Source organism: Tasmannia lanceolata, unplaced genomic scaffold (assembly GCF_043159265.1).
Source record: "Tasmannia lanceolata isolate RefF3 unplaced genomic scaffold, GAP_Taslan_0.1 ptg000002l, whole genome shotgun sequence".
Lineage (NCBI taxonomy): Eukaryota > Viridiplantae > Streptophyta > Magnoliopsida > Canellales > Winteraceae > Tasmannia > Tasmannia lanceolata.
The window spans coordinates 34,086,760-34,097,619 of record NW_027518679.1 but is presented as its reverse complement, the minus strand read 5'-3'; the positions used below and the strand labels follow the sequence as shown (position 1 = coordinate 34,097,619).

The window sequence follows — 10,860 nt, the reverse complement described above, 5'->3', positions numbered from 1 at the left end:
TTCAAAGAAATCGAAGTTACATCTGTTGACGCGCCCTCAATGGGTTCAGTTTTGAAATCCTTAGAAATCTTTACGGACTCATCATCAGACTAGACTACCGTATGAATAGACTTGACAGACTCGGTAGACTCAACGGAAGATGCAACGGACTCTGCATCGGACTGAACATCGGCATCAGAAGACTCCTCATTGATCTCATCAACGGGCTCGATCACAACTATACCTACATCAAAAGAAACATCAGATATAGCAAACTCTATTTTTGACTCGGAAATGGACATATAGCTACAGACAACAGACTCTTTGATAGAAACATGACTGTACTGGATGACGACTTGGGGTATGACCTGAGAACTCCAGTTTGTGAGGGGTCCCTCGGCTGGGGTGATAAGGCTTTCGAGATCAAGAATCAGCGCATCTCCTCCGATCATGGCTACGATCGGTAACTCAATCTGGAACAGGGAATTCAGAAGACACGGATCAAGGATATCAGCCCAATCAACTTCTGGTTCAATCTCATGAATCTGCAAACTCGGGTACTCATCTGGTAGCTCCATATTGAAAAATATCTCGAACCCTGATAGCTCTTGCCCTGTTAACTCATCAACCCACGGCTCTATGAACCCACAGAATGCAAAGTCATCTCCCTCTCTGCGGTACCTACCATTTCTCATCAGACTAAATGGTTTCATCGGCAGTTCCAGACCCTGACGACGGAGCTCGGACCATTTCCGCATGTAATTTCTCATTTCTCTAATCTCATCACGAGAAGGTTCATATCCGAGTCCAAACAACCCTTCGTTCTTTCTCATATTAGGTCATTCGACTATCCCGTGATGATTGCGACCCAGACCTGCACCGGGAATGTACCCCTGTCTACGGATTTTTTTTACAACCTGGGGATTAGTGCTAGTGAGGAACAAAATCTCTTCATTCTTTGCTTTTTCAAATGATATGGCGGTGACTTCTACAGAGGACCCGGTCAGACTAACATCACTTTTCTTTTCTGAGGTACCCTCTTGCGAAATTTGGCCTACCTCTAAATCAGGATCACCCTTGACTGTTATCACCCTGTTGTTTCTGATGAACTTAAGTTTCTGGTGCAGTGAAGAAGGGATAACTCCAACTTTATGGAGCCAATGTCGGCCAAGCAAGAGAAGGAAAGACACTTTGATATCGAGTACTTGGAACTCTATTTCAAAGATTTCTCCTCCTATCAGAAGTTCGGTTGCTAGTGTTCCAATAACGTCGTGTCTGGTACCATCATAGGCCAAAATTCCTTGTTCAGAAGGGATGAAGTCATTCGGCCCAAATCCCAAGACAGTAGCAGTGGCCAACGACCATACGTTCAGTGTGGACCCATTGTCAACTAATACATCTGGGACCTTCTTCCCGTTACAGATAACAGTGATTTTCAGTGGACGCGTATGATTGCGACCCTCAGATGTCAGATCTTCATCAGTGAAAGAAAGAGTCTTGGACACTGTAAGCCCAAGGGTTCCCCATGGGTTCATTCAATCAACTTGTTTTGATGATTAACAAACGCAAATTGATTAGTTGTTTATGGACTGATTATTTGCCTTGAGTGTTGTGCTTTAGACAGGTCCTACACAAGTCAAATCATACTAGCACCCACCTTGTTGGCCTATGCTTGAAGATGAACCAAACACAATGGCAAAGGAGCTTGGAACATACTTGGACCAATCACACCTTGGAAGTACCAAGGAGAAGCTCATCATCAACCATCTCAAAGCATTGAACAAACAAACAAAGTTCATGAAGGCCAAAGGTCGAGGATCAAGAACCTAATGCAAAGGACCAAGGAGCTTGTACCACAACTTGAAGATGTCAAGCATGGAAGCTCAACCATAAAAGATCACAGCTCAAAAGAAGAGTTCAAGAGAGTGATAGAAAGGGTAGAATGTATTCCTATCTCTCTTGCATTTCCTCTTGTCAAGGCACATTGTTTAAACCCCTAAAAATATGTTTTTCAAAGAGACTAACACACCCTTTAAGGACTTAAATGGATAAGTGAATGGCCATGGTGGTGTACCAACATGTTGGGACCCATATGGCATTCAACACAAGAATGAACAAAACAGAGTTCCGAAGCAACAACCTGGACCAGCAACTAAATCCTATCAAAACTTATTTAAAACATTTTCAAATATTTTTGAAACTAATTTTAACAGATAGCTCTCATTTTTCTCATATCCTTAGAGTATAGGAACGTCAAAATCCGACGAGAAATGAGGGAGATATGAATTTTACAAGTTCGACACTGTTTGCTGGAAACCAGTCTCGGAACTCCGAGAATTATTCTCGGAGCTCCGAGCTCGGAACTCCGAGAACATTCTCGGAGCTCCGAGAAATGCACCAGATTCTAAACTTAAAGGCTCTGTTTGAATTCTCGGAACTCCGAGAATTTCGCTCGGAACTCCGAGAATTTTTCTCGGAACTTCGAGAAATGTTTTTCTTCAAAAAAATATAGCCGTTGGGGTGCAACGGCTAGTTGATTTTTTAACCAGTTTTGACTGTTTTACCCCCCAAACGGTCACATGGAGTTGGGACTTTATATATACCCATTCAAGGGTCCAAAACACTAGAGGAACATTGTCCAACTTCAAGAAACCATAGAAAATCATTTGTGAACTATTTTTGGGTTAAATTCTCTCACCAACCAAACTCTTTGTGCCTTGATTTGAGAAAATCTTTTGAGATTGGTTTAGGCTTAAACTTGTTTATTCTTGAGAGCATCCTTGGAGCTTCAACTTGCATTGTAGCCTACATAGAGGAAAAGCTTTTATCTTCTTCTTTATTCGATCGGTGGCAAGGGCATCCGTTGTTTTTAATTCCCTTGGGTGAACCGCTTAGAACTCGGCGAAGAAGGAGAGTCATTGTAAAGGTGGAAGGGCATCCTTATTTAATTCCCTTGGAGTGTAAAAGCCTCGGAGCAGGGCGTCGTGGAGGTCTCAATAGTGGAAATCCTCAAGTGCGACCTTGAGAAGAGTGGAGTAGGCCGTTTGCCGAACCACTATAAATCTTTGTATCACTTGTGTGATTGGTATTTCTCTCACTCCCTCTCACTCTCTTATTTGATTATTTGTGCTTAGAATTGAGTGAGTAGTTAGCATTGATAATCAACCTAAATATCTTAACCTTGCTAACTAGGCTATATCAAAATTACCTAATTAAGTTTGCTAATCAACAAGGGTTTTGAACTTATATTAATTTGTAATATTGTTTAAGTTCAACTATTTCAAACTTAATTAAACAAGGGATAAGTCTTTGGTGAAATCTTAGGAAAAGTTTTTAAAAGGTAAAGATTTTATAAACATCCTATTCACCCCCCCTCTAGGTTGCCAAACCAAGTCACTACTTGGATTTCAATTGGTATCAAAGCTTGGGCTCTTGATTAAGACCCTAACCGGTTAAGAGTTAAAAGATCAAACTTTTTGGCAACTTAAAAGATGGGATCTAGACTACCTATTTTGGATGGTTCGGATTATGGATCATGGTTGATCCATATGAAGACATACTTAAAAGGTCTAGATAAAGATATGATAAAGATAATTAAAAATGGATTTATGTTAAATGCTAGATCTAAAGGATTAAATGAATATAATAAAAAATTATCTTTACTAAATACAAAAGCCCTAATTGCAACATGTTGTGTATTACCATCACACATTTATGAGAAAGTATCCTCTTGTAAAAATGCTAAAAATATTTTGGACTCTATTGAAAATCTTCAAAATCAAAACATGTGCTTATTGGGATTATCTAATGAAGACCCCTTGGATAATGCCGAATTCACACTTGAAGAACTTGTTGAAAATGTCCAAGAATTACATAAGAAACTTGAGGATCAACTAGCTAAGAATTCAAACTTGAAAAATAATTTAGCTAGTATTCACAAGGAGTTTAGGTCACTAGAAATAGATCATGCACATCTTAGTGAAGAAAATGAAATTTTTAAAAAAGATTTTATTGAACTAAGTAATACCATTGCTTCACTAAGAGAGGAAAATCAACTCCTTAAAGAAGAAGAAGAGAAAATCAAAATGCTTTCATCTCTTGAATTAATAAATTTTAAAACAGAAATCAATGACTTAAACATCAAGAATGAAATATTAAGGTTAGCAAATCATAAGTTACAAGAGAATGTAAAATTCAATTACCATCATGATCACTCTTGTAATTCATCATGTTCATCCCGTCCATCTACCTACTCTTATGCATCTTGTGACTATTGTGGTAGATTTGGACATTACAAGTTTAAATGTACTTTTAAACTTGTAAAAAGTAGTAAGTTTGTTTGGGTTAAAAAGGACTTATCACCTAGGACAAACTTGCTTGGAACCAAGATGGTTTGGGTTCCAAAACCCCTAACATGATCTATATTGTGTTTATTTTAGATTAGGGGATGTGCTTTAATTGAATATCATTTGAAAATATATTTGTTGATACAATGTGCTTGTTCTTGTTTAATTTTTTTTGTATCAATACATGTTGTGCCTAAAATTGAAATTCATTTCAAAAACATGTGTATATAGATATCATATGCTCATATTTGCTTAACATATATATATATATATATATATATATATATATATATATATCACCTTAAAATTCAAACTCTATATGATTAAATGTAATTAATTTGAGACTTTGATATGATGAGCCTAATTGAATATCATTTTGAGTTTCCTAGTTTAAGTGCCCACATATACTTAAAAATCATCATGCACTTAAAATTTGCCATTCATCCACATGACAACCAAAATAGAGCATTCAATGTGAGAACCATAAATTGATCCTTATAGAATATACAACAACATCTCTTGCCCATGTGTTCAAATTAAAAGCTTCAAGTACATCTTTAAAATTTGAACCCGTTTTGGTAGTTGCTATGAGTTAGGCTAATTGATCACATCATTCTAGAAAAACCAAAAGAAAAGAAACCCATAGGTTTTAAGGCTTGAACTTAAATGAAATTATTTTTGGCAATCAAATAGTATTTGAGCAAAAATTGAGAAAATGCCAAAGTACTATTCTTTGAACTTTATTTTGGACAAACATGGCACTTGCTAGACAATTGAGTATTTAATTGTTTTAATATATCATTTCTAGCAAAACTAAGGTATTACATGCTATGTCTAAGAATTCACTTCAAATCCCTTCTTAGACAATTTTTTGTGCCCTAGGTGAACGAACATGCACCTAATTGTCCTATCAAAATCCATTCTATTACATGCTTAATGATTTTCATCAAATCTAATAAGAATCATAGATGGGTTAAAAATTAGTGTATTTCCAAAGAGCTTTAATTGGATAATCTCATGATTAAGATGAACCTTAATATTGTAGACACCCCATTTTGTTTTGTTTTAATCAACAAATAAATTAGTGTGTTAAATCCATGTGAGAACCCCCTCTATCATTGATTTATATGTTTTAGGTCATTAATATCTTGATCTGACTTTACGGATCATCAATCGGGACAAAATAAGCTAGGGTCACTTCATAGCCCGGACCCTGATTCCATTCCGAGACCCGATTTCCGTAAATCGTTAGATCAATGGCAGATCATGACCTGGGTCTAACCATCCAAAACCACCTAACCTCTCCTCTCATCCTAACCATTCAAACCTCACCTAACCTCACCTAACCTCTCCTCCCATCATAACCATCCAAACCTCACCTAACCTCACCTAACCTCACCTAACATCACCTAACCTCACCTAACCTTACCTAACCTCACCTAACCTCACCTAACCTCCTATCCCATTCTCCTATAAATACCCTCTCATCTCACCAAAGAAAAGGAGGAAAAAAAGAAAAGAGGAGAGAACCCCTCTCTTAGAAAATTCAAGCCCTCTCTCTAGACCAAATCCCTCTTCTCCATAAGTTTGCATGGAATATCGTCTACAAAAAGGTATGTCTTTTGGAATTTTATTTTCTTTTCTATATTTGTAGGATTGAGTGTTGTTTTGCGTATATTTTGGTTGATGTCATGTTTAATTTTGTACTAGTTTGGCCTTGGTCATGTTCTCACTTATGCTAAATATAATTAATGTGTTAGGGTCATTAGAACCTATTTGCAATGGGATGTTGAAATCATTGGCTTGTTAGGGAATTTAGATTTCTTTTGGGAAAACAATTCATTAAAAATTTTGAACATTTACAAGAAAGAAAACTTGAATTTTACATGAATTATCAAAACCCATTTAATTTGGCTTACAAAACCTCCATCTTTCAATTGATAACAACAGCCCCCACTCCAATTTGATAACAACAGCCCCCACTCAATCTCAAGAACCCAATATCCATACCCCACCTTGCCAAGTAGATAAAAACAACCCCTTTTTCAAACATCCCATTTGAATCTAATCTCAGGCCCATTCAAGCCATTTTTCATATTCACCGTCTTTTAATCACTAAAAAAATAAGAACTATCAAAAGAAAACATGGGGGTGCCAATATCATTCCCGTCATAGTGCTAGCTGTTAGACTTTAAACAGATTTTTCGACCTCTAAACAACAGAATCGTGGGAAATGGTTAACTACAAAGTAGTAGATATTTTCGTGCCGTTTCCAACGAGTATTCGTGCTAGATCAGACAGCGAGCGGTTAAAAAGTTAAGTCCAAAATGGTTGCGGCACACCTTTAGGCATTTCCAGTTTAATGTTGCTGTCCTTTTGTTTGCAACACAAATTCGAACCTCTAAAACACAGATTTACAAACAATGGAGAACTACAAAGTTGTAGCCCTATAAAAGATCTTTCCAACGCATGTTTGTACGTTGAATTTGGCCAAGCGGTTAAAGAGTTACGACAGTTTTAGTGGGCTGCATTTGTCAGATCTTTTAATGGTCAATGGTTTGTCGAATTTGTGCAATTGTCAAAACTTGGTTGTGTTAACGTCATTTTCCAAACCAAAATCGAAAGACATTAATCTAAAGTACATCCAACCTAAAATTAACAAAACTAAAATTCACCCATTTAAAATCCACTGATAAAAATCCGTTAAAAGCCATTAACCAAAAGACCACTAAAAATTTCAAATGAAACTAAAACCTTCTAAATAAACAACTTTAAAAGCTACCAAACACACTGAATACCTTCAGATAATAAAAGCTTCAAGAAAACTCTAAAAGTTTCCACAAACCCAAAAGAATTCGAGATTCCCAAGAGCCGGTGGATTCAAAATTCCTTTAGGAACCCTTAGAGCCCAATTTAGGAACACTGGTGTCGTGTCGTGTCGTGTCCTAAGTTTTAGGGAGTCTTAGGTTTTAGGGAGTCCTAGAGTCAGGAGTCCGGCCTCATCACGGACGCTTGCTATGTATAGCAACCGTGCCATAGGTCTAGTTACACTAGTCACCCAATCTTTCCCTAGGACAAGCCTAGTAAACTAGGATGTAGGCAAACCTGCATTAGTCTAAGGGACCATTTGCATTTAGATGAGAATCATATAGCATCTTAGATGAAATCTTAAGATAATAAAATCCTCAACTTGAATTAAATAACTTCTCCTAAAACTGTTGAAACAGTCAATCCCGTCTAGGTCGGTGTCCTAGTTGAGTTAGGCATAAGTAGCTTAGCTTAGGTGCACCGAACTACGTCGACTCTGATCCCAGTGAGGCTTGGGTACGTAGGCAGCTTGGATGTCTGATGGCATACCACCCGCGAGTCGGCACCACAAACAAATTGTGGTGTTTTGTATATTAATTTTCTTGTAAATGCTTAATCAAATCACTTAGGACTTTCCATGAAATTAGAATTTTAGGAGAACTTTCACTTAGATTGAATCCAGACAAATTAATAAATCAAGATACACATTTAGGATTCACATTGAAATTAGATCATAGGATGCATGTCACTTAGTTCGCACATTAACATAGAGTTGAATGAGCCATTTAAAATAAATTTAAAAGAGTTAGCTTTTGGAATCGAAGACCGATTATCGGGCAAGAATGGTGCATGTGGTGGATAACTCCCCATACCTTCCATTCTCGTAACCAGGTAGCGAGTCTAGATTTCTGGTTAATTACGGGTCCTAGATCCCACATCTAGGTGGCGACTCTGTCAGTCTCTTTCGTGTGGAATTCGGATTGCCTTAGTGATCCCAAGTTCACAGGAAAGATTAATTCAAATCAACATTAAAATGCACACGCCAATCGCGTGGGTACGAGAGACCAAGAGAGAGAGAGCGGCGGCTCGCGCCCCACACCCCTCTCGCGGGATCAGGGTACCACAGTCTGGCGACTCTGCTGGGGACCACCTAACTTCATTAAAATTTCAAAAGATAATTCATTTGAATTTAATTTAACTGGCTCATAAAAACTCTATACTTGTTAGATTAGTTTGTCTTGTTTTATTTTCTCATCACATTTTACTCGAACTTAACCTAACAAAACCTGGGGGCATCATAGATTGCGCAAACATATTGCACACACTTACATCACTTGCATCTAAACTCTTGCATCTCACGTGCACACACGTCCTATTTTAGGAACCCGGAGTGTTATCTAGCATGGTTGACTGGGATTTCATCACCTGGTGCCTCTGTGCTAGAGAAGCATTCCACCCTTAGCCTAGTACCTTTATGGTACGTAAACGGATCTCTTGTTCACGTACTGATACACCGGACACTGGTACAGTATATCGAACAGGGATTCGCGCTAAGGGAACTCTTGGCCTTACCCCTAGATTAACCCACACATGCATGTAGTATACGAACACATGTGCATCATGTGTGTGAGCCTAGTTTAGGATATCCTACCCATTGGTGTCTAGATTAGGCCGTGGTCCATCTTCCAATGGTCACGATCGGTCCTTAGATACACGAACAAAGTCATGAGTCGAGATTCTCTCTCCACTCCGATAGATTAGGATTAGGGTTGATGCCTTCAGGTAACACTGATAAAATGTGAAAAAAAAAAAAAAAAAATTTCCCTTTGGGTTAGGATATAAATCCCATAATTTTCAAAGATCTCATAGGATTAGTCATTCATGATCTATCCGTTGAAAGCAATCTTATGCTATCTCATCTAATCTTTTGATCGTGCGTCTTTCGTTCTTCTGTCATACGATTCGATCGTATCTTCATGCCATCCCCTAACTGGCAGATGCAGAATCTCACAATCTTTCGATTATGCGTTCTCATGATCTGATCATGCCTGGTCCAGATAATCCAATCTTGCTTGTACCCCTGGTCTGTTCCTCCTCTAGGGGCTACCTTTTTCAAGATTATTTTGCTAAGTCCTTCAGAGTTCACTCTCAGAATCATTGAGCTAGGGGCATTTCCCTATGCGAATCAGTCATCATTGTCCAAAATTGAAAGTATCAGCCATGATGATGTTCAGAACGAACCAGCCTTCGCCGAGCCTTCAACGCCAAACAGTTGCAGCAGTTAAAGTTTTAGTCACTTACTATTTTATGTTGAGTCAGTCATCATGGTCAGTATAATTGTTGAGTCCGGTCTTACAGTTAAAGGTCAATGCCTAGTCCAGGCAAGTTATCTTCTGTTTCTCTTTCTTATTTAGAGTTGTGAATCGTGAGCATGTTCAGGATAGGTCGTCTGATGTAATAGCTTTTCTTTAAATAAAATTTCAGTCAGTTCCAAAAAGTTCACTTGTGTCTGTTCTTAAGTGTGCTTCTGATCTTAAAATAAGACTCCCTCCTCAAATGAGGACAAAATTGACGAAACTCCACTTGAGTCACAGCAATTACTTGAACGAGAGGAGGAGCGCCAATCCCAACCTTTCAAAGATGAAATTGAAATGATAAGCACTGGCACTGAAACTTTGATTCAGTGAATGCCGATTGAAAATACATTACCCTCTAAAGAGTGTGAAGAATTGATAAAATTATTTCAAGAATAAGAAGATTGTCTAGAAAAGCTACAACCGATACCAGGGGCAAGACATAGATGGAAAGCTCAAAGAAAATGAAGAAAGTGAGAAGATATATGCTATACAAGGGGCATAGAGTGGAAACAACTTTCATATTTCCAATCAATGACCTTGGTTCTCAAATTCATAAAGCCAACAAATTCAAGATGAAAAGTTCAAAAGCAAACAATGAAAAGTGATCATCAGATATCGAGAGTACGAATCCATAGATGGAGGATGTCAAAGAACAAGTTTCGCTCTATGAAAGTCAAAAGCACGTATTAGAATCTTGAAAGAAGAAGATCCATTATCTCTTACCTGGAAATGCCGTCAAACTCCGCGAAAAAAAAAAAAACAAAAGAGAAAAAAAAATAATCAGTACCAGAGGGACTCTAGTAACCTAGATCGATTCATCGAAAGGCCTCCTTTGGCCGATTAAATCCCAAAATCAAAACCCAATGTCAAAAGAATACCGATTTGCAAACCCTTCGAGCCTAAATCAAATTTTCTTGAAAACCCATCAAACTTGGGGCATTCCCCCGAACTACGCGAGACCTGATCCCTATACTGGGGTACGTAGGCAACTCGGTTGAACCGAGTTCGGTCGATTCAAAAAGGAAAAGAAATTCAATCCTTTCAAAAAAAAAAAGAGAGGGACAAGTTCCAAAAGAAGAGAAGTTAATTGTTCCAGAAAGAAAAGAAAAAAGGAAAAAAAAATCAAACAATTTATCTTCAAACTAGGGGCATTCGCCCTGAACTACACACGACCTGATTCCTACCTTGGGATATGTAGGCGACCTGTTCACAGGTTCGGTCGAAATCTTTGTTGAGCCTTAAGCCATTCTTTGAGAAGCCCTATCCTACCTATAAAAGTCCTTCTGGTGTTCAGAACTAATGAGCTAGGTCCTGAGATACAATAAAAAAATGAAATGATGATGAATAAGAAAAATAACGGAGTTTGAAGA

The 10,860-nt window shown here is 38.0% G+C and overlaps 1 long non-coding RNA gene across 1 annotated transcript; it reads left to right on the top strand.

The window, feature by feature from the left end:
* The first annotated feature begins 5,498 nt into the window (after positions 1-5,498).
* LOC143870765 (uncharacterized) lies at positions 5,499-9,630 on the top strand. Its single transcript, XR_013245552.1, has 2 exons — positions 5,499-5,938; positions 9,131-9,630. It is a non-coding gene; the product is annotated as an uncharacterized LOC143870765 (long non-coding RNA).
* Positions 9,631-10,860: the final 1,230 nt, after the last annotated feature.